A 24,270-nucleotide genomic window follows, 5' to 3' on the forward strand; every position below is an offset into this window, starting at 1 on the left:
TTTCCTGGCACTGCAGTGCTCTAAACGGCAGCAGTTGCATGTGTCGGGAGGAGCTGGCGCCACCGGCAGTCGTGGCCGAGTGGTTAAGGCGTCTGACTCGAAATCAGATTGCCTCTGGGAGCGTAGGTTCGAATCCTACCGGCTGCGTGCGATTTTGCGTACAAACGAGCACAAATTTTCGCACGCATGTTTAAGAATACTGATTTTCGCGGCGGCCCCTGCTTCCTGTGGCTATCGGTTCACCTCGCACGGAAGCTAGTAATGCAGAAAACCGTCGCAGGCCCACGAGACCCCCGTCATTTTCTCGCGCCGTCGCCGTGTTCGTGAGTACGCAGACGTGCTTGAAAGTGTTGGACAGAGCGAGCATTCATTTCTTTTTAAGAATCGCAATTGAGTCATTCGAGTGCGGCACAGGCAGTGGTGCAGCGTTTCTTTTCGTAAGATCTCGCAGCTGCTTGAAAGTACGTCCATCGTTTAAGACGAGAGAAAACTAGCGTCAGCGGTGCGTCAGTGGGAAGTCGGTGAAGTCGCCATTGGAGCCACAAGCCAGTAATTACGACACGCGAATCACTGCCACACATTGCAGCTGTACCATAATCCTTGGCAGGCGGACAGGGTAGCTGAGTCGGCAGAGCACTATGCCTTCAACCAAAAGGTCCCGCGTTCAAGCCCCTGTCCGGGCGAAAATTAATACACTGTCGTAACGGCTACTGCGCTGGCCACGGAAGCACTACTGAAACGAGTGAGGCCATGTCGTTTTCTGCCGTCAGGTTGCTTTAAAAGGAGCCGTTTTCACTTGTCGGCAGACGCTTGTGTGACCGGCAGTCGTGGCCGAGTGGTTAAGGCGTCTGACTAGAAATCAGATTCCCTCTGGGAGCGTAGGTTCGAGTCCTACCGACTGCGTTTCATTTTTGTGTCAAGAGGTGAAGAGCATCTCCAACGGAACCGTGAAATGAGCGAATACGTGGGAAACATTGCATTCGAGACGCTTGTGAATTTTCCAATCGCCCAGTGAGTGTCGAGAAAACACGTAGCTCCTCTGCTTCAACGTATGAGACGTAAAAACTGCTGCAATTTGATTTTACATCGTGTGTCAGTTTTCTTCGATAGTCTGTTACGAGCCTAGCGTGATGCGTTTGTAGACAGCATTTCAGAGGACGCTTAATTAGTAACAGCTCCATGCAACGATTGCCCAACAGTAAAGGACAAGAGGCAATGTGTCCGTAGCATAGTGGGAGGTGTAGTAACGTGAGGTGAGCCCGGATAGCTCAGTCGGTAGAGCATAAGGCATTTGACGTGAGGGTCCAGGGTTCAAGTCCCTGTGCGGGCGGAAATTTTAATACTTTGGTAGCGGCTCGCCTAGTAGCGGTGAAAGCACGACGGAAAAGAATGCAGCTGTGCCGTTTCCTGGCACTGCAGTGCTCTAAACGGCAGCAGTTGCATGTGTCGGGAGGAGCTGGCGCCACCGGCAGTCGTGGCCGAGTGGTTAAGGCGTCTGACTCGAAATCAGATTGCCTCTGGGAGCGTAGGTTCGAATCCTACCGGCTGCGTGCGATTTTGCGTACAAACGAGCACAAATTTTCGCACGCATGTTTAAGAATACTGATTTTCGCGGCGGCCCCTGCTTCCTGTGGCTATCGGTTCACCTCGCACGGAAGCTAGTAATGCAGAAAACCGTCGCAGGCCCACGAGCGCACCCCCGTCATTTTCTCGCGCCGTCGCCGTGTTCGTGAGTACGCAGACGTGCTTGAAAGTGTTGGACAGAGCGAGCATTCATTTCTTTTTAAGAATCGCAATTGAGTCATTCGAGTGCGGCACAGGCAGTGGTGCAGCGTTTCTTTTCGTAAGATCTCGCAGCTGCTTGAAAGTACGTCCATCGTTTAAGACGAGAGAAAACTAGCGTCAGCGGTGCGTCAGTGGGAAGTCGGTGAAGTCGCCATTGGAGCCACAAGCCAGTAATTACGACACGCGAATCACTGCCACACATTGCAGCTGTACCATAATCCTTGGCAGGCGGACAGGGTAGCTGAGTCGGCAGAGCACTATGCCTTCAACCAAAAGGTCCCGCGTTCAAGCCCCTGTCCGGGCGAAAATTAATACACTGTCGTAACGGCTACTGCGCTGGCCACGGAAGCACTACTGAAACGAGTGAGGCCATGTCGTTTTCTGCCGTCAGGTTGCTTTAAAAGGAGCCGTTTTCACTTGTCGGCAGACGCTTGTGTGACCGGCAGTCGTGGCCGAGTGGTTAAGGCGTCTGACTAGAAATCAGATTCCCTCTGGGAGCGTAGGTTCGAGTCCTACCGACTGCGTTTCATTTTTGTGTCAAGAGGTGAAGAGCATCTCCAACGGAACCGTGAAATGAGCGAATACGTGGGAAACATTGCATTCGAGACGCTTGTGAATTTTCCAATCGCCCAGTGAGTGTCGAGAAAACACGTAGCTCCTCTGCTTCAACGTATGAGACGTAAAAACTGCTGCAATTTGATTTTACATCGTGTGTCAGTTTTCTTCGATAGTCTGTTACGAGCCTAGCGTGATGCGTTTGTAGACAGCATTTCAGAGGACGCTTAATTAGTAACAGCTCCATGCAACGATTGCCCAACAGTAAAGGACAAGAGGCAATGTGTCCGTAGCATAGTGGGAGGTGTAGTAACGTGAGGTGAGCCCGGATAGCTCAGTCGGTAGAGCATAAGGCATTTGACGTGAGGGTCCAGGGTTCAAGTCCCTGTGCGGGCGGAAATTTTAATACTTTGGTAGCGGCTCGCCTAGTAGCGGTGAAAGCACGACGGAAAAGAATGCAGCTGTGCCGTTTCCTGGCACTGCAGTGCTCTAAACGGCAGCAGTTGCATGTGTCGGGAGGAGCTGGCGCCACCGGCAGTCGTGGCCGAGTGGTTAAGGCGTCTGACTCGAAATCAGATTGCCTCTGGGAGCGTAGGTTCGAATCCTACCGGCTGCGTGCGATTTTGCGTACAAACGAGCACAAATTTTCGCACGCATGTTTAAGAATACTGATTTTCGCGGCGGCCCCTGCTTCCTGTGGCTATCGGTTCACCTCGCACGGAAGCTAGTAATGCAGAAAACCGTCGCAGGCCCACGAGCGCACCCCCGTCATTTTCTCGCGCCGTCGCCGTGTTCGTGAGTACGCAGACGTGCTTGAAAGTGTTGGACAGAGCGAGCATTCATTTCTTTTTAAGAATCGCAATTGAGTCATTCGAGTGCGGCACAGGCAGTGGTGCAGCGTTTCTTTTCGTAAGATCTCGCAGCTGCTTGAAAGTACGTCCATCGTTTAAGACGAGAGAAAACTAGCGTCAGCGGTGCGTCAGTGGGAAGTCGGTGAAGTCGCCATTGGAGCCACAAGCCAGTAATTACGACACGCGAATCACTGCCACACATTGCAGCTGTACCATAATCCTTGGCAGGCGGACAGGGTAGCTGAGTCGGCAGAGCACTATGCCTTCAACCAAAAGGTCCCGCGTTCAAGCCCCTGTCCGGGCGAAAATTAATACACTGTCGTAACGGCTACTGCGCTGGCCACGGAAGCACTACTGAAACGAGTGAGGCCATGTCGTTTTCTGCCGTCAGGTTGCTTTAAAAGGAGCCGTTTTCACTTGTCGGCAGACGCTTGTGTGACCGGCAGTCGTGGCCGAGTGGTTAAGGCGTCTGACTAGAAATCAGATTCCCTCTGGGAGCGTAGGTTCGAGTCCTACCGACTGCGTTTCATTTTTGTGTCAAGAGGTGAAGAGCATCTCCAACGGAACCGTGAAATGAGCGAATACGTGGGAAACATTGCATTCGAGACGCTTGTGAATTTTCCAATCGCCCAGTGAGTGTCGAGAAAACACGTAGCTCCTCTGCTTCAACGTATGAGACGTAAAAACTGCTGCAATTTGATTTTACATCGTGTGTCAGTTTTCTTCGATAGTCTGTTACGAGCCTAGCGTGATGCGTTTGTAGACAGCATTTCAGAGGACGCTTAATTAGTAACAGCTCCATGCAACGATTGCCCAACAGTAAAGGACAAGAGGCAATGTGTCCGTAGCATAGTGGGAGGTGTAGTAACGTGAGGTGAGCCCGGATAGCTCAGTCGGTAGAGCATAAGGCATTTGACGTGAGGGTCCAGGGTTCAAGTCCCTGTGCGGGCGGAAATTTTAATACTTTGGTAGCGGCTCGCCTAGTAGCGGTGAAAGCACGACGGAAAAGAATGCAGCTGTGCCGTTTCCTGGCACTGCAGTGCTCTAAACGGCAGCAGTTGCATGTGTCGGGAGGAGCTGGCGCCACCGGCAGTCGTGGCCGAGTGGTTAAGGCGTCTGACTCGAAATCAGATTGCCTCTGGGAGCGTAGGTTCGAATCCTACCGGCTGCGTGCGATTTTGCGTACAAACGAGCACAAATTTTCGCACGCATGTTTAAGAATACTGATTTTCGCGGCGGCCCCTGCTTCCTGTGGCTATCGGTTCACCTCGCACGGAAGCTAGTAATGCAGAAAACCGTCGCAGGCCCACGAGCGCACCCCCGTCATTTTCTCGCGCCGTCGCCGTGTTCGTGAGTACGCAGACGTGCTTGAAAGTGTTGGACAGAGCGAGCATTCATTTCTTTTTAAGAATCGCAATTGAGTCATTCGAGTGCGGCACAGGCAGTGGTGCAGCGTTTCTTTTCGTAAGATCTCGCAGCTGCTTGAAAGTACGTCCATCGTTTAAGACGAGAGAAAACTAGCGTCAGCGGTGCGTCAGTGGGAAGTCGGTGAAGTCGCCATTGGAGCCACAAGCCAGTAATTACGACACGCGAATCACTGCCACACATTGCAGCTGTACCATAATCCTTGGCAGGCGGACAGGGTAGCTGAGTCGGCAGAGCACTATGCCTTCAACCAAAAGGTCCCGCGTTCAAGCCCCTGTCCGGGCGAAAATTAATACACTGTCGTAACGGCTACTGCGCTGGCCACGGAAGCACTACTGAAACGAGTGAGGCCATGTCGTTTTCTGCCGTCAGGTTGCTTTAAAAGGAGCCGTTTTCACTTGTCGGCAGACGCTTGTGTGACCGGCAGTCGTGGCCGAGTGGTTAAGGCGTCTGACTAGAAATCAGATTCCCTCTGGGAGCGTAGGTTCGAGTCCTACCGACTGCGTTTCATTTTTGTGTCAAGAGGTGAAGAGCATCTCCAACGGAACCGTGAAATGAGCGAATACGTGGGAAACATTGCATTCGAGACGCTTGTGAATTTTCCAATCGCCCAGTGAGTGTCGAGAAAACACGTAGCTCCTCTGCTTCAACGTATGAGACGTAAAAACTGCTGCAATTTGATTTTACATCGTGTGTCAGTTTTTCTTCGATAGTCTGTTACGAGCCTAGCGTGATGCGTTTGTAGACAGCATTTCAGAGGACGCTTAATTAGTAACAGCTCCATGCAACGATTGCCCAACAGTAAAGGACAAGAGGCAATGTGTCCGTAGCATAGTGGGAGGTGTAGTAACGTGAGGTGAGCCCGGATAGCTCAGTCGGTAGAGCATAAGGCATTTGACGTGAGGGTCCAGGGTTCAAGTCCCTGTGCGGGCGGAAATTTTAATACTTTGGTAGCGGCTCGCCTAGTAGCGGTGAAAGCACGACGGAAAAGAATGCAGCTGTGCCGTTTCCTGGCACTGCAGTGCTCTAAACGGCAGCAGTTGCATGTGTCGGGAGGAGCTGGCGCCACCGGCAGTCGTGGCCGAGTGGTTAAGGCGTCTGACTCGAAATCAGATTGCCTCTGGGAGCGTAGGTTCGAATCCTACCGGCTGCGTGCGATTTTGCGTACAAACGAGCACAAATTTTCGCACGCATGTTTAAGAATACTGATTTTCGCGGCGGCCCCTGCTTCCTGTGGCTATCGGTTCACCTCGCACGGAAGCTAGTAATGCAGAAAACCGTCGCAGGCCCACGAGCGCACCCCCGTCATTTTCTCGCGCCGTCGCCGTGTTCGTGAGTACGCAGACGTGCTTGAAAGTGTTGGACAGAGCGAGCATTCATTTCTTTTTAAGAATCGCAATTGAGTCATTCGAGTGCGGCACAGGCAGTGGTGCAGCGTTTCTTTTCGTAAGATCTCGCAGCTGCTTGAAAGTACGTCCATCGTTTAAGACGAGAGAAAACTAGCGTCAGCGGTGCGTCAGTGGGAAGTCGGTGAAGTCGCCATTGGAGCCACAAGCCAGTAATTACGACACGCGAATCACTGCCACACATTGCAGCTGTACCATAATCCTTGGCAGGCGGACAGGGTAGCTGAGTCGGCAGAGCACTATGCCTTCAACCAAAAGGTCCCGCGTTCAAGCCCCTGTCCGGGCGAAAATTAATACACTGTCGTAACGGCTACTGCGCTGGCCACGGAAGCACTACTGAAACGAGTGAGGCCATGTCGTTTTCTGCCGTCAGGTTGCTTTAAAAGGAGCCGTTTTCACTTGTCGGCAGACGCTTGTGTGACCGGCAGTCGTGGCCGAGTGGTTAAGGCGTCTGACTAGAAATCAGATTCCCTCTGGGAGCGTAGGTTCGAGTCCTACCGACTGCGTTTCATTTTTGTGTCAAGAGGTGAAGAGCATCTCCAACGGAACCGTGAAATGAGCGAATACGTGGGAAACATTGCATTCGAGACGCTTGTGAATTTTCCAATCGCCCAGTGAGTGTCGAGAAAACACGTAGCTCCTCTGCTTCAACGTATGAGACGTAAAAACTGCTGCAATTTGATTTTACATCGTGTGTCAGTTTTCTTCGATAGTCTGTTACGAGCCTAGCGTGATGCGTTTGTAGACAGCATTTCAGAGGACGCTTAATTAGTAACAGCTCCATGCAACGATTGCCCAACAGTAAAGGACAAGAGGCAATGTGTCCGTAGCATAGTGGGAGGTGTAGTAACGTGAGGTGAGCCCGGATAGCTCAGTCGGTAGAGCATAAGGCATTTGACGTGAGGGTCCAGGGTTCAAGTCCCTGTGCGGGCGGAAATTTTAATACTTTGGTAGCGGCTCGCCTAGTAGCGGTGAAAGCACGACGGAAAAGAATGCAGCTGTGCCGTTTCCTGGCACTGCAGTGCTCTAAACGGCAGCAGTTGCATGTGTCGGGAGGAGCTGGCGCCACCGGCAGTCGTGGCCGAGTGGTTAAGGCGTCTGACTCGAAATCAGATTGCCTCTGGGAGCGTAGGTTCGAATCCTACCGGCTGCGTGCGATTTTGCGTACAAACGAGCACAAATTTTCGCACGCATGTTTAAGAATACTGATTTTCGCGGCGGCCCCTGCTTCCTGTGGCTATCGGTTCACCTCGCACGGAAGCTAGTAATGCAGAAAACCGTCGCAGGCCCACGAGCGCACCCCCGTCATTTTCTCGCGCCGTCGCCGTGTTCGTGAGTACGCAGACGTGCTTGAAAGTGTTGGACAGAGCGAGCATTCATTTCTTTTTAAGAATCGCAATTGAGTCATTCGAGTGCGGCACAGGCAGTGGTGCAGCGTTTCTTTTCGTAAGATCTCGCAGCTGCTTGAAAGTACGTCCATCGTTTAAGACGAGAGAAAACTAGCGTCAGCGGTGCGTCAGTGGGAAGTCGGTGAAGTCGCCATTGGAGCCACAAGCCAGTAATTACGACACGCGAATCACTGCCACACATTGCAGCTGTACCATAATCCTTGGCAGGCGGACAGGGTAGCTGAGTCGGCAGAGCACTATGCCTTCAACCAAAAGGTCCCGCGTTCAAGCCCCTGTCCGGGCGAAAATTAATACACTGTCGTAACGGCTACTGCGCTGGCCACGGAAGCACTACTGAAACGAGTGAGGCCATGTCGTTTTCTGCCGTCAGGTTGCTTTAAAAGGAGCCGTTTTCACTTGTCGGCAGACGCTTGTGTGACCGGCAGTCGTGGCCGAGTGGTTAAGGCGTCTGACTAGAAATCAGATTCCCTCTGGGAGCGTAGGTTCGAGTCCTACCGACTGCGTTTCATTTTTGTGTCAAGAGGTGAAGAGCATCTCCAACGGAACCGTGAAATGAGCGAATACGTGGGAAACATTGCATTCGAGACGCTTGTGAATTTTCCAATCGCCCAGTGAGTGTCGAGAAAACACGTAGCTCCTCTGCTTCAACGTATGAGACGTAAAAACTGCTGCAATTTGATTTTACATCGTGTGTCAGTTTTCTTCGATAGTCTGTTACGAGCCTAGCGTGATGCGTTTGTAGACAGCATTTCAGAGGACGCTTAATTAGTAACAGCTCCATGCAACGATTGCCCAACAGTAAAGGACAAGAGGCAATGTGTCCGTAGCATAGTGGGAGGTGTAGTAACGTGAGGTGAGCCCGGATAGCTCAGTCGGTAGAGCATAAGGCATTTGACGTGAGGGTCCAGGGTTCAAGTCCCTGTGCGGGCGGAAATTTTAATACTTTGGTAGCGGCTCGCCTAGTAGCGGTGAAAGCACGACGGAAAAGAATGCAGCTGTGCCGTTTCCTGGCACTGCAGTGCTCTAAACGGCAGCAGTTGCATGTGTCGGGAGGAGCTGGCGCCACCGGCAGTCGTGGCCGAGTGGTTAAGGCGTCTGACTCGAAATCAGATTGCCTCTGGGAGCGTAGGTTCGAATCCTACCGGCTGCGTGCGATTTTGCGTACAAACGAGCACAAATTTTCGCACGCATGTTTAAGAATACTGATTTTCGCGGCGGCCCCTGCTTCCTGTGGCTATCGGTTCACCTCGCACGGAAGCTAGTAATGCAGAAAACCGTCGCAGGCCCACGAGCGCACCCCCGTCATTTTCTCGCGCCGTCGCCGTGTTCGTGAGTACGCAGACGTGCTTGAAAGTGTTGGACAGAGCGAGCATTCATTTCTTTTTAAGAATCGCAATTGAGTCATTCGAGTGCGGCACAGGCAGTGGTGCAGCGTTTCTTTTCGTAAGATCTCGCAGCTGCTTGAAAGTACGTCCATCGTTTAAGACGAGAGAAAACTAGCGTCAGCGGTGCGTCAGTGGGAAGTCGGTGAAGTCGCCATTGGAGCCACAAGCCAGTAATTACGACACGCGAATCACTGCCACACATTGCAGCTGTACCATAATCCTTGGCAGGCGGACAGGGTAGCTGAGTCGGCAGAGCACTATGCCTTCAACCAAAAGGTCCCGCGTTCAAGCCCCTGTCCGGGCGAAAATTAATACACTGTCGTAACGGCTACTGCGCTGGCCACGGAAGCACTACTGAAACGAGTGAGGCCATGTCGTTTTCTGCCGTCAGGTTGCTTTAAAAGGAGCCGTTTTCACTTGTCGGCAGACGCTTGTGTGACCGGCAGTCGTGGCCGAGTGGTTAAGGCGTCTGACTAGAAATCAGATTCCCTCTGGGAGCGTAGGTTCGAGTCCTACCGACTGCGTTTCATTTTTGTGTCAAGAGGTGAAGAGCATCTCCAACGGAACCGTGAAATGAGCGAATACGTGGGAAACATTGCATTCGAGACGCTTGTGAATTTTCCAATCGCCCAGTGAGTGTCGAGAAAACACGTAGCTCCTCTGCTTCAACGTATGAGACGTAAAAACTGCTGCAATTTGATTTTACATCGTGTGTCAGTTTTCTTCGATAGTCTGTTACGAGCCTAGCGTGATGCGTTTGTAGACAGCATTTCAGAGGACGCTTAATTAGTAACAGCTCCATGCAACGATTGCCCAACAGTAAAGGACAAGAGGCAATGTGTCCGTAGCATAGTGGGAGGTGTAGTAACGTGAGGTGAGCCCGGATAGCTCAGTCGGTAGAGCATAAGGCATTTGACGTGAGGGTCCAGGGTTCAAGTCCCTGTGCGGGCGGAAATTTTAATACTTTGGTAGCGGCTCGCCTAGTAGCGGTGAAAGCACGACGGAAAAGAATGCAGCTGTGCCGTTTCCTGGCACTGCAGTGCTCTAAACGGCAGCAGTTGCATGTGTCGGGAGGAGCTGGCGCCACCGGCAGTCGTGGCCGAGTGGTTAAGGCGTCTGACTCGAAATCAGATTGCCTCTGGGAGCGTAGGTTCGAATCCTACCGGCTGCGTGCGATTTTGCGTACAAACGAGCACAAATTTTCGCACGCATGTTTAAGAATACTGATTTTCGCGGCGGCCCCTGCTTCCTGTGGCTATCGGTTCACCTCGCACGGAAGCTAGTAATGCAGAAAACCGTCGCAGGCCCACGAGCGCACCCCCGTCATTTTCTCGCGCCGTCGCCGTGTTCGTGAGTACGCAGACGTGCTTGAAAGTGTTGGACAGAGCGAGCATTCATTTCTTTTTAAGAATCGCAATTGAGTCATTCGAGTGCGGCACAGGCAGTGGTGCAGCGTTTCTTTTCGTAAGATCTCGCAGCTGCTTGAAAGTACGTCCATCGTTTAAGACGAGAGAAAACTAGCGTCAGCGGTGCGTCAGTGGGAAGTCGGTGAAGTCGCCATTGGAGCCACAAGCCAGTAATTACGACACGCGAATCACTGCCACACATTGCAGCTGTACCATAATCCTTGGCAGGCGGACAGGGTAGCTGAGTCGGCAGAGCACTATGCCTTCAACCAAAAGGTCCCGCGTTCAAGCCCCTGTCCGGGCGAAAATTAATACACTGTCGTAACGGCTACTGCGCTGGCCACGGAAGCACTACTGAAACGAGTGAGGCCATGTCGTTTTCTGCCGTCAGGTTGCTTTAAAAGGAGCCGTTTTCACTTGTCGGCAGACGCTTGTGTGACCGGCAGTCGTGGCCGAGTGGTTAAGGCGTCTGACTAGAAATCAGATTCCCTCTGGGAGCGTAGGTTCGAGTCCTACCGACTGCGTTTCATTTTTGTGTCAAGAGGTGAAGAGCATCTCCAACGGAACCGTGAAATGAGCGAATACGTGGGAAACATTGCATTCGAGACGCTTGTGAATTTTCCAATCGCCCAGTGAGTGTCGAGAAAACACGTAGCTCCTCTGCTTCAACGTATGAGACGTAAAAACTGCTGCAATTTGATTTTACATCGTGTGTCAGTTTTCTTCGATAGTCTGTTACGAGCCTAGCGTGATGCGTTTGTAGACAGCATTTCAGAGGACGCTTAATTAGTAACAGCTCCATGCAACGATTGCCCAACAGTAAAGGACAAGAGGCAATGTGTCCGTAGCATAGTGGGAGGTGTAGTAACGTGAGGTGAGCCCGGATAGCTCAGTCGGTAGAGCATAAGGCATTTGACGTGAGGGTCCAGGGTTCAAGTCCCTGTGCGGGCGGAAATTTTAATACTTTGGTAGCGGCTCGCCTAGTAGCGGTGAAAGCACGACGGAAAAGAATGCAGCTGTGCCGTTTCCTGGCACTGCAGTGCTCTAAACGGCAGCAGTTGCATGTGTCGGGAGGAGCTGGCGCCACCGGCAGTCGTGGCCGAGTGGTTAAGGCGTCTGACTCGAAATCAGATTGCCTCTGGGAGCGTAGGTTCGAATCCTACCGGCTGCGTGCGATTTTGCGTACAAACGAGCACAAATTTTCGCACGCATGTTTAAGAATACTGATTTTCGCGGCGGCCCCTGCTTCCTGTGGCTATCGGTTCACCTCGCACGGAAGCTAGTAATGCAGAAAACCGTCGCAGGCCCACGAGCGCACCCCCGTCATTTTCTCGCGCCGTCGCCGTGTTCGTGAGTACGCAGACGTGCTTGAAAGTGTTGGACAGAGCGAGCATTCATTTCTTTTTAAGAATCGCAATTGAGTCATTCGAGTGCGGCACAGGCAGTGGTGCAGCGTTTCTTTTCGTAAGATCTCGCAGCTGCTTGAAAGTACGTCCATCGTTTAAGACGAGAGAAAACTAGCGTCAGCGGTGCGTCAGTGGGAAGTCGGTGAAGTCGCCATTGGAGCCACAAGCCAGTAATTACGACACGCGAATCACTGCCACACATTGCAGCTGTACCATAATCCTTGGCAGGCGGACAGGGTAGCTGAGTCGGCAGAGCACTATGCCTTCAACCAAAAGGTCCCGCGTTCAAGCCCCTGTCCGGGCGAAAATTAATACACTGTCGTAACGGCTACTGCGCTGGCCACGGAAGCACTACTGAAACGAGTGAGGCCATGTCGTTTTCTGCCGTCAGGTTGCTTTAAAAGGAGCCGTTTTCACTTGTCGGCAGACGCTTGTGTGACCGGCAGTCGTGGCCGAGTGGTTAAGGCGTCTGACTAGAAATCAGATTCCCTCTGGGAGCGTAGGTTCGAGTCCTACCGACTGCGTTTCATTTTTGTGTCAAGAGGTGAAGAGCATCTCCAACGGAACCGTGAAATGAGCGAATACGTGGGAAACATTGCATTCGAGACGCTTGTGAATTTTCCAATCGCCCAGTGAGTGTCGAGAAAACACGTAGCTCCTCTGCTTCAACGTATGAGACGTAAAAACTGCTGCAATTTGATTTTACATCGTGTGTCAGTTTTCTTCGATAGTCTGTTACGAGCCTAGCGTGATGCGTTTGTAGACAGCATTTCAGAGGACGCTTAATTAGTAACAGCTCCATGCAACGATTGCCCAACAGTAAAGGACAAGAGGCAATGTGTCCGTAGCATAGTGGGAGGTGTAGTAACGTGAGGTGAGCCCGGATAGCTCAGTCGGTAGAGCATAAGGCATTTGACGTGAGGGTCCAGGGTTCAAGTCCCTGTGCGGGCGGAAATTTTAATACTTTGGTAGCGGCTCGCCTAGTAGCGGTGAAAGCACGACGGAAAAGAATGCAGCTGTGCCGTTTCCTGGCACTGCAGTGCTCTAAACGGCAGCAGTTGCATGTGTCGGGAGGAGCTGGCGCCACCGGCAGTCGTGGCCGAGTGGTTAAGGCGTCTGACTCGAAATCAGATTGCCTCTGGGAGCGTAGGTTCGAATCCTACCGGCTGCGTGCGATTTTGCGTACAAACGAGCACAAATTTTCGCACGCATGTTTAAGAATACTGATTTTCGCGGCGGCCCCTGCTTCCTGTGGCTATCGGTTCACCTCGCACGGAAGCTAGTAATGCAGAAAACCGTCGCAGGCCCACGAGCGCACCCCCGTCATTTTCTCGCGCCGTCGCCGTGTTCGTGAGTACGCAGACGTGCTTGAAAGTGTTGGACAGAGCGAGCATTCATTTCTTTTTAAGAATCGCAATTGAGTCATTCGAGTGCGGCACAGGCAGTGGTGCAGCGTTTCTTTTCGTAAGATCTCGCAGCTGCTTGAAAGTACGTCCATCGTTTAAGACGAGAGAAAACTAGCGTCAGCGGTGCGTCAGTGGGAAGTCGGTGAAGTCGCCATTGGAGCCACAAGCCAGTAATTACGACACGCGAATCACTGCCACACATTGCAGCTGTACCATAATCCTTGGCAGGCGGACAGGGTAGCTGAGTCGGCAGAGCACTATGCCTTCAACCAAAAGGTCCCGCGTTCAAGCCCCTGTCCGGGCGAAAATTAATACACTGTCGTAACGGCTACTGCGCTGGCCACGGAAGCACTACTGAAACGAGTGAGGCCATGTCGTTTTCTGCCGTCAGGTTGCTTTAAAAGGAGCCGTTTTCACTTGTCGGCAGACGCTTGTGTGACCGGCAGTCGTGGCCGAGTGGTTAAGGCGTCTGACTAGAAATCAGATTCCCTCTGGGAGCGTAGGTTCGAGTCCTACCGACTGCGTTTCATTTTTGTGTCAAGAGGTGAAGAGCATCTCCAACGGAACCGTGAAATGAGCGAATACGTGGGAAACATTGCATTCGAGACGCTTGTGAATTTTCCAATCGCCCAGTGAGTGTCGAGAAAACACGTAGCTCCTCTGCTTCAACGTATGAGACGTAAAAACTGCTGCAATTTGATTTTACATCGTGTGTCAGTTTTCTTCGATAGTCTGTTACGAGCCTAGCGTGATGCGTTTGTAGACAGCATTTCAGAGGACGCTTAATTAGTAACAGCTCCATGCAACGATTGCCCAACAGTAAAGGACAAGAGGCAATGTGTCCGTAGCATAGTGGGAGGTGTAGTAACGTGAGGTGAGCCCGGATAGCTCAGTCGGTAGAGCATAAGGCATTTGACGTGAGGGTCCAGGGTTCAAGTCCCTGTGCGGGCGGAAATTTTAATACTTTGGTAGCGGCTCGCCTAGTAGCGGTGAAAGCACGACGGAAAAGAATGCAGCTGTGCCGTTTCCTGGCACTGCAGTGCTCTAAACGGCAGCAGTTGCATGTGTCGGGAGGAGCTGGCGCCACCGGCAGTCGTGGCCGAGTGGTTAAGGCGTCTGACTCGAAATCAGATTGCCTCTGGGAGCGTAGGTTCGAATCCTACCGGCTGCGTGCGATTTTGCGTACAAACGAGCACAAATTTTCGCACGCATGTTTAAGAATACTGATTTTCGCGGCGGCCCCTGCTTCCTGTGGCTATCGGTTCACCTCGCACGGAAGCTAGTAATGCAGAAAACCGTCGCAGGCCCACGAGCGCACCCCCGTCATTTTCTCGCGCCGTCGCCGTGTTCGTGAGTACGCAGACGTGCTTGAAAGTGTTGGACAGAGCGAGCATTCATTTCTTTTTAAGAATCGCAATTGAGTCATTCGAGTGCGGCACAGGCAGTGGTGCAGCGTTTCTTTTCGTAAGATCTCGCAGCTGCTTGAAAGTACGTCCATCGTTTAAGACGAGAGAAAACTAGCGTCAGCGGTGCGTCAGTGGGAAGTCGGTGAAGTCGCCATTGGAGCCACAAGCCAGTAATTACGACACGCGAATCACTGCCACACATTGCAGCTGTACCATAATCCTTGGCAGGCGGACAGGGTAGCTGAGTCGGCAGAGCACTATGCCTTCAACCAAAAGGTCCCGCGTTCAAGCCCCTGTCCGGGCGAAAATTAATACACTGTCGTAACGGCTACTGCGCTGGCCACGGAAGCACTACTGAAACGAGTGAGGCCATGTCGTTTTCTGCCGTCAGGTTGCTTTAAAAGGAGCCGTTTTCACTTGTCGGCAGACGCTTGTGTGACCGGCAGTCGTGGCCGAGTGGTTAAGGCGTCTGACTAGAAATCAGATTCCCTCTGGGAGCGTAGGTTCGAGTCCTACCGACTGCGTTTCATTTTTGTGTCAAGAGGTGAAGAGCATCTCCAACGGAACCGTGAAATGAGCGAATACGTGGGAAACATTGCATTCGAGACGCTTGTGAATTTTCCAATCGCCCAGTGAGTGTCGAGAAAACACGTAGCTCCTCTGCTTCAACGTATGAGACGTAAAAACTGCTGCAATTTGATTTTACATCGTGTGTCAGTTTTCTTCGATAGTCTGTTACGAGCCTAGCGTGATGCGTTTGTAGACAGCATTTCAGAGGACGCTTAATTAGTAACAGCTCCATGCAACGATTGCCCAACAGTAAAGGACAAGAGGCAATGTGTCCGTAGCATAGTGGGAGGTGTAGTAACGTGAGGTGAGCCCGGATAGCTCAGTCGGTAGAGCATAAGGCATTTGACGTGAGGGTCCAGGGTTCAAGTCCCTGTGCGGGCGGAAATTTTAATACTTTGGTAGCGGCTCGCCTAGTAGCGGTGAAAGCACGACGGAAAAGAATGCAGCTTTGCCGTTTCCTGGCACTGCAGTGCTCTAAACGGCAGCAGTTGCATGTGTCGGGAGGAGCTGGCGCCACCGGCAGTCGTGGCCGAGTGGTTAAGGCGTCTGACTCGAAATCAGATTGCCTCTGGGAGCGTAGGTTCGAATCCTACCGGCTGCGTGCGATTTTGCGTACAAACGAGCACAAATTTTCGCACGCATGTTTAAGAATACTGATTTTCGCGGCGGCCCCTGCTTCCTGTGGCTATCGGTTCACCTCGCACGGAAGCTAGTAATGCAGAAAACCGTCGCAGGCCCACGAGCGCACCCCCGTCATTTTCTCGCGCCGTCGCCGTGTTCGTGAGTACGCAGACGTGCTTGAAAGTGTTGGACAGAGCGAGCATTCATTTCTTTTTAAGAATCGCAATTGAGTCATTCGAGTGCGGCACAGGCAGTGGTGCAGCGTTTCTTTTCGTAAGATCTCGCAGCTGCTTGAAAGTACGTCCATCGTTTAAGACGAGAGAAAACTAGCGTCAGCGGTGCGTCAGTGGGAAGTCGGTGAAGTCGCCATTGGAGCCACAAGCCAGTAATTACGACACGCGAATCACTGCCACACATTGCAGCTGTACCATAATCCTTGGCAGGCGGACAGGGTAGCTGAGTCGGCAGAGCACTATGCCTTCAACCAAAAGGTCCCGCGTTCAAGCCCCTGTCCGGGCGAAAATTAATACACTGTCGTAACGGCTACTGCGCTGGCCACGGAAGCACTACTGAAACGAGTGAGGCCATGTCGTTTTCTGCCGTCAGGTTGCTTTAAAAGGAGCCGTTTTCACTTGTCGGCAGACGCTTGTGTGACCGGCAGTCGTGGCCGAGTGGTTAAGGCGTCTGACTAGAAATCAGATTCCCTCTGGGAGCGTAGGTTCGAGTCCTACCGACTGCGTTTCATTTTTGTGTCAAGAGGTGAAGAGCATCTCCAACGGAACCGTGAAATGAGCGAATACGTGGGAAACATTGCATTCGAGACGCTTGTGAATTTTCCAATCGCCCAGTGAGTGTCGAGAAAACACGTAGCTCCTCTGCTTCAACGTATGAGACGTAAAAACTGCTGCAATTTGATTTTACATCGTGTGTCAGTTTTCTTCGATAGTCTGTTACGAGCCTAGCGTGATGCGTTTGTAGACAGCATTTCAGAGGACGCTTAATTAGTAACAGCTCCATGCAACGATTGCCCAACAGTAAAGGACAAGAGGCAATGTGTCCGTAGCATAGTGGGAGGTGTAGTAACGTGAGGTGAGCCCGGATAGCTCAGTCGGTAGAGCATAAGGCATTTGACGTGAGGGTCCAGGGTTCAAGTCCCTGTGCGGGCGGAAATTTTAATACTTTGGTAGCGGCTCGCCTAGTAGCGGTGAAAGCACGACGGAAAAGAATGCAGCTGTGCCGTTTCCTGGCACTGCAGTGCTCTAAACGGCAGCAGTTGCATGTGTCGGGAGGAGCTGGCGCCACCGGCAGTCGTGGCCGAGTGGTTAAGGCGTCTGACTCGAAATCAGATTGCCTCTGGGAGCGTAGGTTCGAATCCTACCGGCTGCGTGCGATTTTGCGTACAAACGAGCACAAATTTTCGCACGCATGTTTAAGAATACTGATTTTCGCGGCGGCCCCTGCTTCCTGTGGCTATCGGTTCACCTCGCACGGAAGCTAGTAATGCAGAAAACCGTCGCAGGCCCACGAGCGCACCCCCGTCATTTTCTCGCGCCGTCGCCGTGTTCGTGAGTACGCAGACGTGCTTGAAAGTGTTGGACAGAGCGAGCATTCATTTCTTTTTAAGAATCGCAATTGAGTCATTCGAGTGCGGCACAGGCAGTGGTGCAGCGTTTCTTTTCGTAAGATCTCGCAGCTGCTTGAAAGTACGTCCATCGTTTAAGACGAGAGAAAACTAGCGTCAGCGGTGCGTCAGTGGGAAGTCGGTGAAGTCGCCATTGGAGCCACAAGCCAGTAATTACGACACGCGAATCACTGCCACACATTGCAGCTGTACCATAATCCTTGGCAGGCGGACAGGGTAGCTGAGTCGGCAGAGCACTATGCCTTCAACCAAAAGGTCCCGCGTTCAAGCCCCTGTCCGGGCGAAAATTAATACACTGTCGTAACGGCTACTGCGCTGGCCACGGAAGCACTACTGAAACGAGTGAGGCCATGTCGTTTTCTGCCGTCAGGTTGCTTTAAAAGGAGCCGTTTTCACTTGTCGGCAGACGCTTGTGTGACCGGCAGTCGTGGCCGAGTGGTTAAGGCGTCTGACTAGAAATCAGATTCCCTCTGGGAGCGTAGGTTCGAGTCCTACCGACTGCGTTTCATTTTTGTGTCAAGAGGTGAAGAGCATCTCCAACGGAACCGTGAAATGAGCGAATACGTGGGAAACATTGCATTCGAGACGCTTGTGAATTTTCCAATCGCCCAGTGAGTGTCGAGAAAACACGTAGCTCCTCTGCTTCAACGTATGAGACGTAAAAACTGCTGCAATTTGATTTTACATCGTGTGTCAGTTTTCTTCGATAGTCTGTTACGAGCCTAGCGTGATGCGTTTGTAGACAGCATTTCAGAGGACGCTTAATTAGTAACAGCTCCATGCAACGATTGCCCAACAGTAAAGGACAAGAGGCAATGTGTCCGTAGCATAGTGGGAGGTGTAGTAACGTGAGGTGAGCCCGGATAGCTCAGTCGGTAGAGCATAAGGCATTTGACGTGAGGGTCCAGGGTTCAAGTCCCTGTGCGGGCGGAAATTTTAATACTTTGGTAGCGGCTCGCCTAGTAGCGGTGAAAGCACGACGGAAAAGAATGCAGCTGTGCCGTTTCCTGGCACTGCAGTGCTCTAAACGGCAGCAGTTGCATGTGTCGGGAGGAGCTGGCGCCACCGGCAGTCGTGGCCGAGTGGTTAAGGCGTCTGACTCGAAATCAGATTGCCTCTGGGAGCGTAGGTTCGAATCCTACCGGCTGCGTGCGATTTTGCGTACAAACGAGCACAAATTTTCGCACGCATGTTTAAGAATACTGATTTTCGCGGCGGCCCCTGCTTCCTGTGGCTATCGGTTCACCTCGCACGGAAGCTAGTAATGCAGAAAACCGTCGCAGGCCCACGAGCGCACCCCCGTCATTTTCTCGCGCCGTCGCCGTGTTCGTGAGTACGCAGACGTGCTTGAAAGTGTTGGACAGAGCGAGCATTCATTTCTTTTTAAGAATCGCAATTGAGTCATTCGAGTGCGGCACAGGCAGTGGTGCAGCGTTTCTTTTCGTAAGATCTCGCAGCTGCTTGAAAGTACGTCCATCGTTTAAGACGAGAGAAAACTAGCGTCAGCGGTGCGTCAGTGGGAAGTCGGTGAAGTCGCCATTGGAGCCACAAGCCAGTAATTACGACACGCGAATCACTGCCACACATTGCAGCTGTACCATAATCCTTGGCAGGCGGACAGGGTAGCTGAGTCGGCAGAGCACTATGCCTTCAACCAAAAGGTCCCGCGTTCAAGCCCCTGTCCGGGCGAAAATTAATACACTGTCGTAACGGCTACTGCGCTGGCCACGGAAGCACTACTGAAACGAGTGAGGCCATGTCGTTTTCTGCCGTCAGGTTGCTTTAAAAGGAGCCGTTTTCACTTGTCGGCAGACGCTTGTGTGACCGGCAGTCGTGGCCGAGTGGTTAAGGCGTCTGACTAGAAATCAGATTCCCTCTGGGAGCGTAGGTTCGAGTCCTACCGACTGCGTTTCATTTTTGTGTCAAGAGGTGAAGAGCATCTCCAACGGAACCGTGAAATGAGCGAATACGTGGGAAACATTGCATTCGAGACGCTTGTGAATTTTCCAATCGCCCAGTGAGTGTCGAGAAAACACGTAGCTCCTCTGCTTCAACGTATGAGACGTAAAAACTGCTGCAATTTGATTTTACATCGTGTGTCAGTTTTCTTCGATAGTCTGTTACGAGCCTAGCGTGATGCGTTTGTAGACAGCATTTCAGAGGACGCTTAATTAGTAACAGCTCCATGCAACGATTGCCCAACAGTAAAGGACAAGAGGCAATGTGTCCGTAGCATAGTGGGAGGTGTAGTAACGTGAGGTGAGCCCGGATAGCTCAGTCGGTAGAGCATAAGGCATTTGACGTGAGGGTCCAGGGTTCAAGTCCCTGTGCGGGCGGAAATTTTAATACTTTGGTAGCGGCTCGCCTAGTAGCGGTGAAAGCACGACGGAAAAGAATGCAGCTGTGCCGTTTCCTGGCACTGCAGTGCTCTAAACGGCAGCAGTTGCATGTGTCGGGAGGAGCTGGCGCCACCGGCAGTCGTGGCCGAGTGGTTAAGGCGTCTGACTCGAAATCAGATTGCCTCTGGGAGCGTAGGTTCGAATCCTACCGGCTGCGTGCGATTTTGCGTACAAACGAGCACAAATTTTCGCACGCATGTTTAAGAATACTGATTTTCGCGGCGGCCCCTGCTTCCTGTGGCTATCGGTTCACCTCGCACGGAAGCTAGTAATGCAGAAAACCGTCGCAGGCCCACGAGCGCACCCCCGTCATTTTCTCGCGCCGTCGCCGTGTTCGTGAGTACGCAGACGTGCTTGAAAGTGTTGGACAGAGCGAGCATTCATTTCTTTTTAAGAATCGCAATTGAGTCATTCGAGTGCGGCACAGGCAGTGGTGCAGCGTTTCTTTTCGTAAGATCTCGCAGCTGCTTGAAAGTACGTCCATCGTTTAAGACGAGAGAAAACTAGCGTCAGCGGTGCGTCAGTGGGAAGTCGGTGAAGTCGCCATTGGAGCCACAAGCCAGTAATTACGACACGCGAATCACTGCCACACATTGCAGCTGTACCATAATCCTTGGCAGGCGGACAGGGTAGCTGAGTCGGCAGAGCACTATGCCTTCAACCAAAAGGTCCCGCGTTCAAGCCCCTGTCCGGGCGAAAATTAATACACTGTCGTAACGGCTACTGCGCTGGCCACGGAAGCACTACTGAAACGAGTGAGGCCATGTCGTTTTCTGCCGTCAGGTTGCTTTAAAAGGAGCCGTTTTCACTTGTCGGCAGACGCTTGTGTGACCGGCAGTCGTGGCCGAGTGGTTAAGGCGTCTGACTAGAAATCAGATTCCCTCTGGGAGCGTAGGTTCGAGTCCTACCGACTGCGTTTCATTTTTGTGTCAAGAGGTGAAGAGCATCTCCAACGGAACCGTGAAATGAGCGAATACGTGGGAAACATTGCATTCGAGACGCTTGTGAATTTTCCAATCGCCCAGTGAGTGTCGAGAAAACACGTAGCTCCTCTGCTTCAACGTATGAGACGTAAAAACTGCTGCAATTTGATTTTACATCGTGTGTCAGTTTTCTTCGATAGTCTGTTACGAGCCTAGCGTGATGCGTTTGTAGACAGCATTTCAGAGGACGCTTAATTAGTAACAGCTCCATGCAACGATTGCCCAACAGTAAAGGACAAGAGGCAATGTGTCCGTAGCATAGTGGGAGGTGTAGTAACGTGAGGTGAGCCCGGATAGCTCAGTCGGTAGAGCATAAGGCATTTGACGTGAGGGTCCAGGGTTCAAGTCCCTGTGCGGGCGGAAATTTTAATACTTTGGTAGCGGCTCGCCTAGTAGCGGTGAAAGCACGACGGAAAAGAATGCAGCTGTGCCGTTTCCTGGCACTGCAGTGCTCTAAACGGCAGCAGTTGCATGTGTCGGGAGGAGCTGGCGCCACCGGCAGTCGTGGCCGAGTGGTTAAGGCGTCTGACTCGAAATCAGATTGCCTCTGGGAGCGTAGGTTCGAATCCTACCGGCTGCGTGCGATTTTGCGTACAAACGAGCACAAATTTTCGCACGCATGTTTAAGAATACTGATTTTCGCGGCGGCCCCTGCTTCCTGTGGCTATCGGTTCACCTCGCACGGAAGCTAGTAATGCAGAAAACCGTCGCAGGCCCACGAGCGCACCCCCGTCATTTTCTCGCGCCGTCGCCGTGTTCGTGAGTACGCAGACGTGCTTGAAAGTGTTGGACAGAGCGAGCATTCATTTCTTTTTAAGAATCGCAATTGAGTCATTCGAGTGCGGCACAGGCAGTGGTGCAGCGTTTCTTTTCGTAAGATCTCGCAGCTGCTTGAAAGTACGTCCATCGTTTAAGACGAGAGAAAACTAGCGTCAGCGGTGCGTCAGTGGGAAGTCGGTGAAGTCGCCATTGGAGCCACAAGCCAGTAATTACGACACGCGAATCACTGCCACACATTGCAGCTGTACCATAATCCTTGGCAGGCGGACAGGGTAGCTGAGTCGGCAGAGCACTATGCCTTCAACCAAAAGGTCCCGCGTTCAAGCCCCTGTCCGGGCGAAAATTAATACACTGTCGTAACGGCTACTGCGCTGGCCACGGAAGCACTACTGAAACGAGTGAGGCCATGTCGTTTTCTGCCGTCAGGTTGCTTTAAAAGGAGCCGTTTTCACTTGTCGGCAGACGCTTGTGTGACCGGCAGTCGTGGCCGAGTGGTTAAGGCGTCTGACTAGAAATCAGATTCCCTCTGGGAGCGTAGGTTCGAGTCCTACCGACTGCGTTTCATTTTTGTGTCAAGAGGTGAAGAGCATCTCCAACGGAACCGTGAAATGAGCGAATACGTGGGAAACATTGCATTCGAGACGCTTGTGAATTTTCCAATCGCCCAGTGAGTGTCGAGAAAACACGTAGCTCCTCTGCTTCAACGTATGAGACGTAAAAACTGCTGCAATTTGATTTTACATCGTGTGTCAGTTTTCTTCGATAGTCTGTTACGAGCCTAGCGTGATGCGTTTGTAGACAGCATTTCAGAGGACGCTTAATTAGTAACAGCTCCATGCAACGATTGCCCAACAGTAAAGGACAAGAGGCAATGTGTCCGTAGCATAGTGGGAGGTGTAGTAACGTGAGGTGAGCCCGGATAGCTCAGTCGGTAGAGCATAAGGCATTTGACGTGAGGGTCCAGGGTTCAAGTCCCTGTGCGGGCGGAAATTTTAATACTTTGGTAGCGGCTCGCCTAGTAGCGGTGAAAGCACGACGGAAAAGAATGCAGCTGTGCCGTTTCCTGGCACTGCAGTGCTCTAAACGGCAGCAGTTGCATGTGTCGGGAGGAGCTGGCGCCACCGGCAGTCGTGGCCGAGTGGTTAAGGCGTCTGACTCGAAATCAGATTGCCTCTGGGAGCGTAGGTTCGAATCCTACCGGCTGCGTGCGATTTTGCGTACAAACGAGCACAAATTTTCGCACGCATGTTTAAGAATACTGATTTTCGCGGCGGCCCCTGCTTCCTGTGGCTATCGGTTCACCTCGCACGGAAGCTAGTAATGCAGAAAACCGTCGCAGGCCCACGAGCGCACCCCCGTCATTTTCTCGCGCCGTCGCCGTGTTCGTGAGTACGCAGACGTGCTTGAAAGTGTTGGACAGAGCGAGCATTCATTTCTTTTTAAGAATCGCAATTGAGTCATTCGAGTGCGGCACAGGCAGTGGTGCAGCGTTTCTTTTCGTAAGATCTCGCAGCTGCTTGAAAGTACGTCCATCGTTTAAGACGAGAGAAAACTAGCGTCAGCGGTGCGTCAGTGGGAAGTCGGTGAAGTCGCCATTGGAGCCACAAGCCAGTAATTACGACACGCGAATCACTGCCACACATTGCAGCTGTACCATAATCCTTGGCAGGCGGACAGGGTAGCTGAGTCGGCAGAGCACTATGCCTTCAACCAAAAGGTCCCGCGTTCAAGCCCCTGTCCGGGCGAAAATTAATACACTGTCGTAACGGCTACTGCGCTGGCCACGGAAGCACTACTGAAACGAGTGAGGCCATGTCGTTTTCTGCCGTCAGGTTGCTTTAAAAGGAGCCGTTTTCACTTGTCGGCAGACGCTTGTGTGACCGGCAGTCGTGGCCGAGTGGTTAAGGCGTCTGACTAGAAATCAGATTCCCTCTGGGAGCGTAGGTTCGAGTCCTACCGACTGCGTTTCATTTTTGTGTCAAGAGGTGAAGAGCATCTCCAACGGAACCGTGAAATGAGCGAATACGTGGGAAACATTGCATTCGAGACGCTTGTGAATTTTCCAATCGCCCAGTGAGTGTCGAGAAAACACGTAGCTCCTCTGCTTCAACGTATGAGACGTAAAAACTGCTGCAATTTGATTTTACATCGTGTGTCAGTTTTCTTCGATAGTCTGTTACGAGCCTAGCGTGATGCGTTTGTAGACAGCATTTCAGAGGACGCTTAATTAGTAACAGCTCCATGCAACGATTGCCCAACAGTAAAGGACAAGAGGCAATGTGTCCGTAGCATAGTGGGAGGTGTAGTAACGTGAGGTGAGCCCGGATAGCTCAGTCGGTAGAGCATAAGGCATTTGACGTGAGGGTCCAGGGTTCAAGTCCCTGTGCGGGCGGAAATTTTAATACTTTGGTAGCGGCTCGCCTAGTAGCGGTGAAAGCACGACGGAAAAGAATGCAGCTGTGCCGTTTCCTGGCACTGCAGTGCTCTAAACGGCAGCAGTTGCATGTGTCGGGAGGAGCTGGCGCCACCGGCAGTCGTGGCCGAGTGGTTAAGGCGTCTGACTCGAAATCAGATTGCCTCTGGGAGCGTAGGTTCGAATCCTACCGGCTGCGTGCGATTTTGCGTACAAACGAGCACAAATTTTCGCACGCATGTTTAAGAATACTGATTTTCGCGGCGGCCCCTGCTTCCTGTGGCTATCGGTTCACCTCGCACGGAAGCTAGTAATGCAGAAAACCGTCGCAGGCCCACGAGCGCACCCCCGTCATTTTCTCGCGCCGTCGCCGTGTTCGTGAGTACGCAGACGTGCTTGAAAGTGTTGGACAGAGCGAGCAT

General features: G+C 52.1%; 35 non-coding genes across 35 annotated transcripts; all 35 read left to right on the forward strand.

Annotated features, from left to right (window-relative positions):
* The first annotated feature begins 65 nt into the window (after positions 1-65).
* On the forward strand, positions 66-147 carry Trnas-cga (transfer RNA serine (anticodon CGA)). The gene has a single exon. It is a non-coding gene; the product is annotated as a tRNA-Ser (tRNA).
* Positions 148-821: 674 nt separating this feature from the next.
* Trnas-aga (transfer RNA serine (anticodon AGA)) lies at positions 822-903 on the forward strand. The gene has a single exon. It is a non-coding gene; the product is annotated as a tRNA-Ser (tRNA).
* A 565-nt stretch (positions 904-1,468) lies between these two features.
* On the forward strand, positions 1,469-1,550 carry Trnas-cga (transfer RNA serine (anticodon CGA)). Its single transcript has one exon. It is a non-coding gene; the product is annotated as a tRNA-Ser (tRNA).
* Positions 1,551-2,227: 677 nt separating this feature from the next.
* Trnas-aga (transfer RNA serine (anticodon AGA)) lies at positions 2,228-2,309 on the forward strand. The gene has a single exon. It is a non-coding gene; the product is annotated as a tRNA-Ser (tRNA).
* A 565-nt stretch (positions 2,310-2,874) lies between these two features.
* Positions 2,875-2,956, forward strand: Trnas-cga (transfer RNA serine (anticodon CGA)). The gene has a single exon. It is a non-coding gene; the product is annotated as a tRNA-Ser (tRNA).
* A 677-nt stretch (positions 2,957-3,633) lies between these two features.
* Trnas-aga (transfer RNA serine (anticodon AGA)) lies at positions 3,634-3,715 on the forward strand. The gene has a single exon. It is a non-coding gene; the product is annotated as a tRNA-Ser (tRNA).
* A 565-nt stretch (positions 3,716-4,280) lies between these two features.
* Positions 4,281-4,362, forward strand: Trnas-cga (transfer RNA serine (anticodon CGA)). Its single transcript has one exon. It is a non-coding gene; the product is annotated as a tRNA-Ser (tRNA).
* Positions 4,363-5,039: 677 nt separating this feature from the next.
* Positions 5,040-5,121, forward strand: Trnas-aga (transfer RNA serine (anticodon AGA)). The gene has a single exon. It is a non-coding gene; the product is annotated as a tRNA-Ser (tRNA).
* Positions 5,122-5,687: 566 nt separating this feature from the next.
* Positions 5,688-5,769, forward strand: Trnas-cga (transfer RNA serine (anticodon CGA)). Its single transcript has one exon. It is a non-coding gene; the product is annotated as a tRNA-Ser (tRNA).
* A 677-nt stretch (positions 5,770-6,446) lies between these two features.
* On the forward strand, positions 6,447-6,528 carry Trnas-aga (transfer RNA serine (anticodon AGA)). Its single transcript has one exon. It is a non-coding gene; the product is annotated as a tRNA-Ser (tRNA).
* A 565-nt stretch (positions 6,529-7,093) lies between these two features.
* Positions 7,094-7,175, forward strand: Trnas-cga (transfer RNA serine (anticodon CGA)). Its single transcript has one exon. It is a non-coding gene; the product is annotated as a tRNA-Ser (tRNA).
* A 677-nt stretch (positions 7,176-7,852) lies between these two features.
* Positions 7,853-7,934, forward strand: Trnas-aga (transfer RNA serine (anticodon AGA)). The gene has a single exon. It is a non-coding gene; the product is annotated as a tRNA-Ser (tRNA).
* A 565-nt stretch (positions 7,935-8,499) lies between these two features.
* Trnas-cga (transfer RNA serine (anticodon CGA)) lies at positions 8,500-8,581 on the forward strand. Its single transcript has one exon. It is a non-coding gene; the product is annotated as a tRNA-Ser (tRNA).
* A 677-nt stretch (positions 8,582-9,258) lies between these two features.
* On the forward strand, positions 9,259-9,340 carry Trnas-aga (transfer RNA serine (anticodon AGA)). The gene has a single exon. It is a non-coding gene; the product is annotated as a tRNA-Ser (tRNA).
* Positions 9,341-9,905: 565 nt separating this feature from the next.
* Trnas-cga (transfer RNA serine (anticodon CGA)) lies at positions 9,906-9,987 on the forward strand. The gene has a single exon. It is a non-coding gene; the product is annotated as a tRNA-Ser (tRNA).
* A 677-nt stretch (positions 9,988-10,664) lies between these two features.
* On the forward strand, positions 10,665-10,746 carry Trnas-aga (transfer RNA serine (anticodon AGA)). The gene has a single exon. It is a non-coding gene; the product is annotated as a tRNA-Ser (tRNA).
* Positions 10,747-11,311: 565 nt separating this feature from the next.
* Trnas-cga (transfer RNA serine (anticodon CGA)) lies at positions 11,312-11,393 on the forward strand. Its single transcript has one exon. It is a non-coding gene; the product is annotated as a tRNA-Ser (tRNA).
* Positions 11,394-12,070: 677 nt separating this feature from the next.
* On the forward strand, positions 12,071-12,152 carry Trnas-aga (transfer RNA serine (anticodon AGA)). The gene has a single exon. It is a non-coding gene; the product is annotated as a tRNA-Ser (tRNA).
* A 565-nt stretch (positions 12,153-12,717) lies between these two features.
* Trnas-cga (transfer RNA serine (anticodon CGA)) lies at positions 12,718-12,799 on the forward strand. The gene has a single exon. It is a non-coding gene; the product is annotated as a tRNA-Ser (tRNA).
* Positions 12,800-13,476: 677 nt separating this feature from the next.
* Positions 13,477-13,558, forward strand: Trnas-aga (transfer RNA serine (anticodon AGA)). The gene has a single exon. It is a non-coding gene; the product is annotated as a tRNA-Ser (tRNA).
* Positions 13,559-14,123: 565 nt separating this feature from the next.
* Trnas-cga (transfer RNA serine (anticodon CGA)) lies at positions 14,124-14,205 on the forward strand. Its single transcript has one exon. It is a non-coding gene; the product is annotated as a tRNA-Ser (tRNA).
* Positions 14,206-14,882: 677 nt separating this feature from the next.
* On the forward strand, positions 14,883-14,964 carry Trnas-aga (transfer RNA serine (anticodon AGA)). The gene has a single exon. It is a non-coding gene; the product is annotated as a tRNA-Ser (tRNA).
* A 565-nt stretch (positions 14,965-15,529) lies between these two features.
* Trnas-cga (transfer RNA serine (anticodon CGA)) lies at positions 15,530-15,611 on the forward strand. Its single transcript has one exon. It is a non-coding gene; the product is annotated as a tRNA-Ser (tRNA).
* Positions 15,612-16,288: 677 nt separating this feature from the next.
* Positions 16,289-16,370, forward strand: Trnas-aga (transfer RNA serine (anticodon AGA)). Its single transcript has one exon. It is a non-coding gene; the product is annotated as a tRNA-Ser (tRNA).
* Positions 16,371-16,935: 565 nt separating this feature from the next.
* Positions 16,936-17,017, forward strand: Trnas-cga (transfer RNA serine (anticodon CGA)). The gene has a single exon. It is a non-coding gene; the product is annotated as a tRNA-Ser (tRNA).
* Positions 17,018-17,694: 677 nt separating this feature from the next.
* Trnas-aga (transfer RNA serine (anticodon AGA)) lies at positions 17,695-17,776 on the forward strand. The gene has a single exon. It is a non-coding gene; the product is annotated as a tRNA-Ser (tRNA).
* A 565-nt stretch (positions 17,777-18,341) lies between these two features.
* Trnas-cga (transfer RNA serine (anticodon CGA)) lies at positions 18,342-18,423 on the forward strand. Its single transcript has one exon. It is a non-coding gene; the product is annotated as a tRNA-Ser (tRNA).
* Positions 18,424-19,100: 677 nt separating this feature from the next.
* On the forward strand, positions 19,101-19,182 carry Trnas-aga (transfer RNA serine (anticodon AGA)). Its single transcript has one exon. It is a non-coding gene; the product is annotated as a tRNA-Ser (tRNA).
* Positions 19,183-19,747: 565 nt separating this feature from the next.
* Trnas-cga (transfer RNA serine (anticodon CGA)) lies at positions 19,748-19,829 on the forward strand. The gene has a single exon. It is a non-coding gene; the product is annotated as a tRNA-Ser (tRNA).
* Positions 19,830-20,506: 677 nt separating this feature from the next.
* Positions 20,507-20,588, forward strand: Trnas-aga (transfer RNA serine (anticodon AGA)). The gene has a single exon. It is a non-coding gene; the product is annotated as a tRNA-Ser (tRNA).
* Positions 20,589-21,153: 565 nt separating this feature from the next.
* Positions 21,154-21,235, forward strand: Trnas-cga (transfer RNA serine (anticodon CGA)). Its single transcript has one exon. It is a non-coding gene; the product is annotated as a tRNA-Ser (tRNA).
* Positions 21,236-21,912: 677 nt separating this feature from the next.
* Trnas-aga (transfer RNA serine (anticodon AGA)) lies at positions 21,913-21,994 on the forward strand. Its single transcript has one exon. It is a non-coding gene; the product is annotated as a tRNA-Ser (tRNA).
* A 565-nt stretch (positions 21,995-22,559) lies between these two features.
* On the forward strand, positions 22,560-22,641 carry Trnas-cga (transfer RNA serine (anticodon CGA)). Its single transcript has one exon. It is a non-coding gene; the product is annotated as a tRNA-Ser (tRNA).
* Positions 22,642-23,318: 677 nt separating this feature from the next.
* On the forward strand, positions 23,319-23,400 carry Trnas-aga (transfer RNA serine (anticodon AGA)). Its single transcript has one exon. It is a non-coding gene; the product is annotated as a tRNA-Ser (tRNA).
* A 565-nt stretch (positions 23,401-23,965) lies between these two features.
* Positions 23,966-24,047, forward strand: Trnas-cga (transfer RNA serine (anticodon CGA)). Its single transcript has one exon. It is a non-coding gene; the product is annotated as a tRNA-Ser (tRNA).
* The last annotated feature ends 223 nt before the right edge of the window (positions 24,048-24,270 follow it).

The sequence above is a fragment of the Schistocerca cancellata genome, unplaced genomic scaffold (assembly GCF_023864275.1).
Source record: "Schistocerca cancellata isolate TAMUIC-IGC-003103 unplaced genomic scaffold, iqSchCanc2.1 HiC_scaffold_546, whole genome shotgun sequence".
NCBI classification, from domain to species: Eukaryota; Metazoa; Arthropoda; class Insecta; order Orthoptera; family Acrididae; genus Schistocerca; species Schistocerca cancellata.